This window comes from Nannospalax galili, unplaced genomic scaffold, assembly GCF_000622305.1.
Source record: "Nannospalax galili isolate Female #2095 unplaced genomic scaffold, S.galili_v1.0 scaffold987, whole genome shotgun sequence".
In the NCBI taxonomy this organism is placed as follows: Eukaryota; Metazoa; Chordata; class Mammalia; order Rodentia; family Spalacidae; genus Nannospalax; species Nannospalax galili.
The window spans coordinates 614,465-625,415 of NW_008356046.1; the positions used below are offsets into that span (position 1 = coordinate 614,465).

Genomic DNA, 10,951 nt, shown 5'->3' on the forward strand with positions numbered 1-10,951 from the left:
GCTACAAATAGCATTTGCCCATGTAGCAACACCTATTATTAGTAGTATAACAGTGGTAGTATGTTATTCATAAAAATATGCTCTTTCAAATAAATAAAATACATACACACACATAATATATGCATACACACATATACTATAAGGGATTTTTGTTTATTTAGTCAGCCATTGCCTTTCTAAATATTACTAATTTTTAATATCTGAAATTTCAGTCAATGCATTTACTACTTGTTGGAGTGCTGAAGGGAAAGGAAGCTGGAAGGAAGAGCATTAGCATTTGACATTGGCAAAGTGTGAGGACTACCCTGTGGGTTTCGCATAAGTGTGCTAACAGCTGACTCTACTGATAAGGAGAGCAGAGCACCTTCCCAAAGTCATACAGCTCAGAGGGCATCTTGATGCTGCCTGCAGGTTCAACGTCCCAGAAGCCCTAATGCTCTCAATACCTACTGCCCTTGCAGAGGCCTCAAAGCATGCTTACGGAGAAATCTTTGCTCAAGTTTCAGCTGCTAAGTTGCGCTGGCCCTCACAGACATGCAGTGCAGAGAGCACTAAGCTCCTAGTGGCTGGCATGTGTGCTCATAACATCTCACTGCTGGTAAAAAATCAGTGCAAGAAAAGATGCAAATTCTTTATTTGTGTCTATGGGTTTTTAAAATTGATTAAAATTAAAATTTGATTAATTGGTATGCCAAAAACTGTTACCATCCATGGGGCTGGAGAGATGGTCAGCAGTTAAGAGCACTTGCTGCTTTTGCAAAGGACCAAGGTTCAGTTCCCAGAACCCACATGATGGCTCACAACTGCCCTCTTCTGGCCTCCTCAGGCACTAAACACTCACTGGTTCATATAAACACATGCAGATGAAACCCTCATATACATAAAATTAAAATAAATGAATCTTTGAGGAAAAAAGTTATCATCCAAGCCTTCCTCCCTCTCCCTCACCTATCACTTGTCATTTCTTGACTGTGAGTCCTTCATATCAGCACAGTAGTTAGCATTTCGAAACTAGATCTTTCCTTGTGATTCTTTTTTCCATCAGATTTGTTTTGCTATTTCTGAGGAAAGCATCATGGGAAAGCAATGCTGGCTGAGTAACCAGCCCCGTTCTCTCAGGGACAAGAACACTGCCTGAAGAGAAAGCAGCACAGGAGGAGGAGTAGCTGGAGGAAGGCTGAAGAGAGAAAGGGAAACTGTGGCAAAACAAAACAGTGAAGTCGCTGGAAAACTGAAGAAAGTTTTGCAAAAATTCCTCCCAGGGAGGAATAATTGTATAGTTTCAACATTGTACCTGCAGTACAAAATTCTTAAAAGTATCACATGTAGCAAAAGTCCTAATACAGGTAAAAGAGTGTCCTGTGGCAATCTTGAATGGAAGCAATCTAATAAAACATGCAGGGAATAAATGAAATGTGAATATAGAGTAGTGCATTGTGGAGGAATCAAAACCTCATGTTGGGCAAGACAGAAGAACAATAAAACGATATACAGATTAAAATAAATGATCAAATAAACCGTGTGAAGCAACAGTGTACAACTGCAAACCTGCTCCATACAGTAGTTGCTTCATAAAACAGATTGTGGATGTAACTGGTAATGGTGGATAATGGGGGTTTTAGTCTTTTGCTGTTTCAGTTCTTAAATGAACAAGGTAAGCACATACAACATGTCATTTTACAATTTGTTACTCTTGATGGTAGAAGAGCAAGTGCTTTTAACTTCATCATTTGAACTTTCTGTAAATTTTAAGTTTATAGAATTTATTGCCCAAAATAAAGATTAAAAAACTTAAAGAAGGAGTTAGTGCAACCTTGCTCAGACTGGGCTGGTGAGCAGGTACTGTAAGCAGGACTAGATTAGAACCGAGTACATGTGGCCTGCTTCTCAAGCTGGGCTTGGAGGAGATTCTGATGTATTGTGTAGTCTGAGCTCTGTGGAGGTAAAGCTGTTCTAGTCCAGATTTAAATATGGCTAACAAAACTGATTACTAAAATGACACAATTCTTAGGAGAATCTCAGCTGATTTTTCAAGACATTTCAATGGCACAGTATGGAAGTACTATAGTGTATAGACTGGAATACTTCTCTTGGAAAGAAAAGCCCAGGGAAGAAGCAATGGGTTTGGTTTGCTTTTTAGACTCTTCGTCGGTACTAACCAATGGCAACTTCAGACCTGGCAAGCAGTGACTCTTACTTAGAGAGAAATAGAGGTAGGAAGGAAAGAAGAGGAGAGAAAAGACTTAGAATGAGATTAATGTAACCAGATAAAATTAGATAGGAAAGAAACCCTATTTAAAACGCTTGTAACTCAGGCTGGAGAGATGGAGCAGCAGCTAAGAGCACTGACTGTTCTCCCTGAGGACTTGGATTCAGTCCCAGCACCAACATGGCAGCTAGCAACCGTCCATAACTCCAGTTCCAGGAGATCTGATGCCCTCTTCTGGCCTCCTTGGACACTGTACACATGGGTGCATTTACATACATGTAGGCAAAACACTCATACACATACAATAAAAATATATAAAATATTAACTCAAGGCTGGAGAGATGGCTCAGTGGTTAAGAGTACTGTCTGCTCTTGCACAGGACCCAGATTCAGTTTCCAGCACCCATATGGCAGCTAATTCTTCGGTTCCTGTAAAGACCAGGACCACTAGAGACCACTCTGAGGCAAGAAAAGAAGAAATTTATTGGGGTGGATGAGCTGCTGGACTGCTGTGGTTTCTTGTCACAGCTGGCTGGGTTGTACAGGATTTTTCTTTTGTGGGTAGGGAGAGGTGAAACTGTAGCAGGAAGGGGAAGGGGATGAGTCAGCAGCAGGTGCCTTGGTAGGGGGCAGCTTCAGTTAGGTGTTCTTCAGTTTTTTGGTTGACTGCAATGGAAAATTGCTGTTATGATCAGGGTGCATTGTTAATACAAGGGTCAGGTGGTTACTAAGAAACTAGGATGGTTCAGTTTCTGTTTCCCTGAACATTGCCCACTTCTGCTTCCCGGAATGCTACCCACCAGGTTGTGATCACCATTTTGCTGGTCATTAGTGACTCCATCTTGGGGCCCAGTTTGAACTAACACTACAACTGTCTGAACTCCAGCACCACGGGATTTGATACCCTCTTCTAACCTGCAAAGGCATTTTATATATGTGTGTGTGTGTGTGTGTGGTGAACTCACATACATGCAGACAAAATATTCAAACACATTTAATTTAATTTTTAAAAAATAAAATATTCATAACCCTTTGAAGATCTCCTTTGATGTTTAATCAGATCCCATAAGTCATGCATGGTTTTACTAATACATGTTTAGCCATTGATTGAAATAATTGCACTAAACTATTTTCAATTAGGAAATATCTCTAAATTTTAATTTACTTTTTAGTTCAGCATAATATTTATATATTTGAAAAAGCAGTTACATACAGCGTTTATATGTGAGGCATTTTTATTTGGCTTGGTAGTATTTTGAAATATCTCTGACTTTACATCTCCATACAATAATTCCACAACTCCCAGGTTCCTATCATCAGGTGGTGGCAACAGCAATCTAGCGAAAGCTTCTGATGCTGTTTGGGCTGTGTGTCCACCTCAAACTCATCACTGTGGTGGTCAGCATAAGGTATTTGGACTGCCTGCCTGAGTCTTTTGGAAGAATTAGTATTTCAACAACCCTGTTAGGTAGGAGAAAAAAATACCTCCTAAATGAAAATTGCCAAGCAGACTAAATGTAGGAGCTGCCCAAATACCAATAGCCAGAAAACTAAGTTACATGTAAGAACACCATCCTGAGTGGCAGACTGAGCTTTCCCCAGCAGAGCACATTAACTTTGCTGACTGAATCACTCTGAGTTTCTTGTCTAAAACCTAAACCCAGGCCCTTTCTGTTAAATGCAAAGCCTCTACACTTTTTGAGCAAAACACCCTTCGCTCTCAAAATTCTCAAGTGGAAAAGACTCACCATATAGATTGACGTGGAAATCTGGAACAAAATGGTCATCTTTGCTCCCAGACTCTCCTTAATGTCAGTGGATTCCTATCACTGTTGGTGACAAGGATTTAGCAGCTGATCTCACTAATACTTTGAAAATAAAGCATTTTGAGTGCATCCAACCCAGCAGGCAGAAGCAGTTGGGCACAATCTGAATGACAGAATATGCTTCCTTCAAAAGTGAGAAATAGAAAAAAAGTGAGGAATAGAACCATTTTTTCTGTCGTTCACGTGTTCTGTCTGTTTCATCTCCTCTCCTATCCTCAAAGTCCAGCCTCTAAAGTCTCTGGATTTGAGTTAGTTATAAAATTGTTTTAATCTGTTTTAACTTTTAAAACTCAAAATGGTTTTTGTATTCCTTTCAAGGTAGAAAAAAAAAAGAAAAGACAAATCTGAACAGCACTGAGCAGAGGCTGAAGCACTTGTGTGCTCTGAGACTGGGATTTTCCTAGCATCAACCAATGGAGAGTTCATTTTCAATTTTCAATACATCCCAGGCCCGGTGATTCCAGCCTGCCTTGCTACAAACGGGAAAGGAGGCCAGCTCTTTCCTTATCGTCTAGGATTCCTGCAGGGAGAGTGAGGCGTCTTTCTGGCTTTGAGGTAAATTTGTGGCTTTCATTAACATTAATGGAGTGCTTCACATGGAAGGAACACACTCCGGGTTTTTTAATGCTTGAACGATGATCCACGAAAAGCTGGAAGAGCCTCTCTCTTTTCCGCGCTATGCCCGCTGAGGCTGTACTTGGATTAGGAATCACAGTAGGTTGTCCTTTCAAGACGGTTCGTCCATTCAGTCTCTTCAAAATGCTTGCAACCGCAGAGAGAGATGTTCTGGAAAGCAGGGTGAGCGGTTTATCACTCCAGCACGAAGGGCGACAGCTTTCAGACAGTCCTCTTGTTAGAACCTTTCTTGTGAAAAGACTGCTAATTGAAAAAGTACTTGAGGCTCTGTCTTTTTTACCAATAGGTTCAAAGCAAAAGAAAAATAACAGTACTGCTCTTACATTTGTAAAGGCTAAAAAAAAAAATTTTTTTAAAAATTAAAATATGTAGGTCCAACAAGCTACTCTTGATTTTTTTTCCTCCTGTATTTAACAAAGAAACAATTCTGCATGTGTGCATGCATGCATGTGTTCTTGTGTGTAGTTGCATGTGCCTGTATATGCATGTGGAGGCCAGAGGTCAACCTTGAGTTGACCAGATGGAGTTTTGAGACAGGGTCTCTCATTGGCCTGGGGCTCAAGAATTAGACTACATCATTGCCGGCCAGTAAGCCCCCGGGGATCTACTTGTCTCTACTTCCCAGTGCTAGGATTCCAAGTGTACACCACCACACCTAGTTCCTTCAGGTGGGGACTGGGAATGGAACCCACGTTCTCATGCTTGTATGGCAAGCACTTTACCCACTGAGCTATCTCCCCAGCCACTGAATCATTTTTCTCACATTAACTTCTGAAAAGAAAATATATAACTTCATAACATTTTGTGTTTTATATTGTAATATTGACATGAGATCTTGGGGGCAAGAAATACAAAGGGTATTGTTTATAGGGATGATTATGTGTCAAATGAGAGTCACCTGGGAAGAGGGAATCTCAAATGACGAATTATCCAGATCAGATGGTCTCGTCTATGAGGCATTTTCTTCATTGCTAGCTGATATGGGAGGGACCAGCCCACTGTGGGTGTTTTCATCCCTAGGCAGGTGAGCATGAGCTCTATAAGAAAAGTGGCTGAGGAGCTGGAGAGATGGCCCAGCATAAGAGCACTGGCTGTTCTTGCAGAGGACCCGGGTTCAGTTCCCTGCATGCATATAGAGGCCTCCATGGTCTCTGCTCTAGTTCCTGCATCTAGGATTCTGCCTTGAGTTCCTGTCTTGGCTTCCCTTAAAGATAGACCATGATCTGAGAGTTGTAAAATCAAAGAAACCCTTTCCTCCTCAAGTTGCTTTTGGTCATAGCATTTATCACAGCAATAAAAAACTAAACTAGAATCCATTTTGAGTAAAATAATTATAGAACTGGGGAGATTATTTTTTAACCCAATAAAAGCTAGTCTTTCCAGGATGTAGATCAATGGTCAAGGTTTTGTCTAATTTGAGGCAGATCTTGGATTCACCCCCAGCACCACCAAAAAGCAAAGCAAAACAAACACAAAGCTAGTCTCTCAAAGTCAGATTTCTGTGAATTGTAAATGAGACTAAGTATGATGCTTGTGCCCAAGTTATGGCTTCCCAGTGTGCCTCCCCTAACCTGTTCAACCACCTGATGTCCAGTTCTCCAACAATAGGCAGAGGAACCCCGAGCCCCTTTATCACCTCCTTTACCTTGCAGATAACCCACTGCAAACATCCGTTAGGTCTGTTTAATGCTACATGGAGATGTCCACGTGAGCCTGGTGAAGGCGGAGGCCTGCAGAGCTTTGGGATGCTCAGGGAGGATGCCCGGGGTGCACTGGGTTTGTTGCAGCTGACCCAAACATCCTCTTAGGAAAAGCTTTTTAGAACTAGAAGCAAGGTCAGCCATAAGACAAGTACATATCCATTTAATCAAGAAGACACTCCCATCCTGAGTATATGACCCACAGCTATGGTGTTGTAAAAGAAAAGGGCGATGTGATTTTAGGATAGTCTTAAAAGCCAAGGAGATGCTGGGTATTTTCCATATTACAAATATTCTTACCATAAAAAGCACAGATTCAGCAACGATTCCTAAGAAAAGATGGAGAATAGGGATATATGTACACACATCAACAGACATTTGCCTGTTTTTCTTACTTTGCATTCCCAAACAATAAGTTTGCATTTCATTGTGACTGAAGTGTGTTTGTATCTGGTAAAAAAAAAAAAAAAAAAAAAAAAAAGTGTCAGGGAACAATATGCTGTAATGTGTCAGGGGTGGAAAAAACATATTTATGCATCTTTATGAATCTTTAATATTACCTGAAGAGGTCAAACTTGAGGTTTAATGTAAAATTTAGCAAGTAACTCTCCCCCAAAAGAAAGCTGAGGGCCAGCACCTTCCTTACCTCTGGACTCATCCGATCCTTGGCTAAGCCACTTACCAAGAGGAGAAAAGCTTCCCATGAGAAAGGGAGACAGCCTCAGTTGCTAGCTCCCAGGTCAAGATGTGGAACAAGCACCTGCCCTACCTCATTGGCTGGGAACTCTCTCCACCTGCTCAGACAGCTGAGAGACAGAACTTCCCAACCCCAGTTTCCCCCATTCCAGTCCACCACCAGTGAAGGACAGATTCAATCTCCAGCCGATATCTACCTCATGTTCAAGTCTGTTCCACCTTGTTTGCCCCTATGGGGTGGGAGGCAATGGCCATGTATGTCTTCTTCATCCTCTGGTATGTCCAGTGTCTGTTGCAGAGGCTGCTAGTAAGTGTTCAATTAGTAACTTATAAAACGAATCCTTTAGCTCTGTAAATAGATAAAGGTCAAATTTCATAATTGAGTTATCAAAGTGCCCAGCCTGCATCCTACACCTTGCCTTATATTAACTTCTCTGCCCCATTATGGTATGTTTACACTCAGCTGACATGGTTCATTCCCCCTCTGTATCAGGCCTTCTGCTCCTTCCCCCTCACATCTTTTGTCTTGACAGTCTCATACCTCACTTTCAACTTTAAGGTCTGTCTCTACCTTTCAATGTCTATACCACCTCCTCATGAAGGCTTCACCTCAAAATGTTCTTTTGCTTTCTTAATACATAATATATACTATCAACATGGCTTTTGGAAAATAATTGTGTGTGTGTACGTGTGCATGTGTGCGTGTGTGTGTGTGTGTGTGTGTGTGTGTGTGTGTGTGTGTGTGTGTGTAGGCCAGAAATCCATACTAGGGAACTCCTTCCATTGTTCTCCACCTTACTTTTTGGAACAGGCTCTCTCACTGAATCTTCAGCTCACTGATTTGGCTAGACTGTCTTTCCAGCAAGCCCCAGGGATCCTCCTGTCTCTGTCCCCCAGCCCTGGAAATGCAGGCACATTGCCACTGCTCTTAGCTTTAAATGAGTTCTAGGGGTCTGAATCTCCCCAGCCCCAGGCCTTTCACATTAACACAGCAATTGACACGTAGAACTCAGTAAGCATTTGCTGAATAAATTAATGACAGCATTGCCCCCTGTGCCCTTCCTTGCCAAGGAAATGTCAGAACATCAGCAGTGACATTTAATATATAGTAATAGAGAAGGATTTGACTTTGGAAGCCTTTTTTATGTTGTGTGTAGCCATTCTCTACTTATCCTTTCTACTGTTCAGCAGCCCCTTTGTTGGTGGATACAAACCTGCTTACCAAAAACTTAAAATGCACATCAGAATACTAACATGCTAACAACAACAACGATGTATATAAGTATCACGTAAAATCATTGCAAGCTTCTCTGAACCCAAGCATCATGCAAACACAATTTTATTCTGTTTCAACATGACTATAGTAACATCTCAGTGTGCAATAATGCCGCATATTATTTAGGGACTCCTGCCAGTGGGATTGGTCTTCAGAAGTCTCTGCATCTGTAAAAGTAGGACAATGCACAGATTTCATGCAACCATGGGATAGTCATTAAAGATTTCTGATGAGTGAAAATTGAAAAGCATATAACATAAATTTCACTGGTCCTGACTGGAATCTGAGTGTGGAAATGATTGGAATGTAGACACTGAGAAAACCTGTTAACTATAAATATCATGACTAGACATTGTGCTGTAACTTCATAGAGGAACATAAAGGCTGTAGTCAGGAAGGCGGGGTTAATTTGGAACAGGAACAAGAACTAAGGGACTATTGTAAACTCACACTTGGGCTCTAGATCACCTCCCATAAACCGGCATCCTGTCCAAGGAGGGACTTGTCCACTGTGTAATTAAATGAGAATTTTGGTCCCTGAGTGCCCATTAAGTCTTCTTGTCACTTACTTCTGTACTTCTTGTGCTGCTGCAAAGATTCCTGGGAATTTCCTAACCATGCAATTCAACCATTGAATAATTGTTTTTAAAAGCAGTGAAAAAACCTTGTCTAAAATATGGTTAAAACAAAACTGTTCAAATTATAATGTAGTAAGACTAGCTCAATTCAGCAGTAGCCTTTGCTCCATACACATCAAAAAAGTATCACATGCTCTTGCTAGAATGTTTACAGGTGAAATCTTTGAGAAGTTCCTTAGTGTTATACATTTGTTGGCTGAAAAGCTGCTGGAAATGCTCGCTCTGTGGGGAGTACAAGAAGATTCTATGGCAATGGTGGCAGCATACACAAGTCCCATGCAAACTCGGGCAGACAGTAACCCAGCATAGAACTGGAAAAACGAACAGCAAACTTCAATCTTATCTGAAGGGATGTTGGCAACTGATTGCTGCTAGATGACGAACAGACAAGGGACTCGGTAGACAGGCTGACTCAGCAGAACGACTTGCATTGGAGAACAACAGCTGGGGACACTGAAAAACCAGTGGGCCTTAAGAGGGATGACAGAGTATATAGGCTCCAGTCGGGGGAGGGGGAAGGCTCTGGGAGGGTGCCACTGGAGATGGGGGTATAAAGATAATTAAGATTGTTTGAGATGTTCTGTATGAAATAAACAAAAAATTCAATGAAAAGAAGTGTTTTGCATATATGAAGATAAAGCAGATAGTGTCTTTGCAGCTATAGTGTCATGAAAACATCTAGCTTCCCAGTGGAGATGGACAAGGGAGGATCCTGGCCTCACTCATTCATCTTGCCCTAAAAGATGCCTCACTGATATAGACAGCCAATAGCCAGCACCTGTGGCCCATAAGCTGATTCTCCATTGGAAGGGAAATTAACGAGTGCTATTACTTGGTGAACACAGGACACCGCCCCCCCCCCCCGTTAGCTTCAGTTCACTGACATTCACAGACTTTGTACTTTTTCTTATCTAAGTGTCTTTTGAAAACATGATTCCTTCCATTTCCATGTGAGATAATAAAAGCAAAGGATTATTGATCTAAAATTTTTATGGCACATATAAAATCTGGGAATTAGTTTATTATAAAACAATGTTACTGCATAGGAAGTTTGGTGTGATGTGAGGAGATATAGGAGATTATTCCAGTCAGATCTAAGCAGAAAATGAGATTTTCTGATTGGATAGGTGATGTGCCATATCAGTACACTATGTAATAGACTCAGTGGCTGATGTCATCAGAGAGAAGGAAGCCACAAAAAAAAAAAAAAAAAAAAATTTATGCAGTCCACCAGTCAGAGAAAGGCAGAGGTCTGTCTGTGTCACTTCGTCTCATAGAACATTATAGAGGAGCAAAGCCTGCAGGAGAAATCGATTGACAATTTCGTGTACTTTGAGCACATAGAGAATTTTCTGTGGTGAGGAAAAAGCAGACTCTTTTAACATTTGGCTTGGAAGGAAACAATACACCACACAAGGAAGAACTGGAAAAGAACCATGTGTGCATCCTTGCCATGGGAGCTAGTGGCTAGTGACGCTTCCTCAGTGAGGAAGAACTGGGGGGATTTTTCATTATAAAAAGTTTGTTATGCCCACCATGGTAGTGTATGCCTTTAATCCCAGCACTTAGAGGCAGAGGCAGGTAGAGCTCTGTAAGATTAAGGCCAGCCTGGTCTATACAGCAAGTTCCTGGGCAGCTGGGGCTACAGGGAGATCCTGTCTCAAAAACAGCAACTACCACCCAAGCCAAAAAACAGCAAAAAGTATGCTATAAGTAAATAATAGGTATAATTTCCTTTACCATTTTGGGCATCAAAAATGATCACAACAGTTTTTTTTTTTAAATATTTTATTATTTTTATTTTATGTGTATGCTTGTATTGCCTGCATGTAGTGTCATGCAATGCCTGCAGAGGACAGAAGAGGCTATCGGATCCCCTGGAACTGGAGTTACAGACAGTTGTTAGCTGCCATGTGGTTGCTAGGATTCAAACCCGGGTCTTCTGCAAGAACAGTCGGTGTTCTTAACCA

The 10,951-nt window shown here is 41.3% G+C and overlaps 1 long non-coding RNA gene across 1 annotated transcript; it reads right to left on the reverse strand.

Annotated features, from left to right (window-relative positions):
* Positions 1–2,667: 2,667 nt before the first annotated feature.
* Positions 2,668–7,359, reverse strand: LOC115067805. The gene is made up of 4 exons (XR_003847166.1): positions 7,265–7,359; positions 6,672–6,700; positions 3,958–4,821; positions 2,668–2,875 (listed from the first exon to the last, which is right to left on the reverse strand). It is a non-coding gene; the product is annotated as an uncharacterized LOC115067805 (long non-coding RNA).
* Between the last annotated feature and the right edge of the window lie 3,592 nt (positions 7,360–10,951).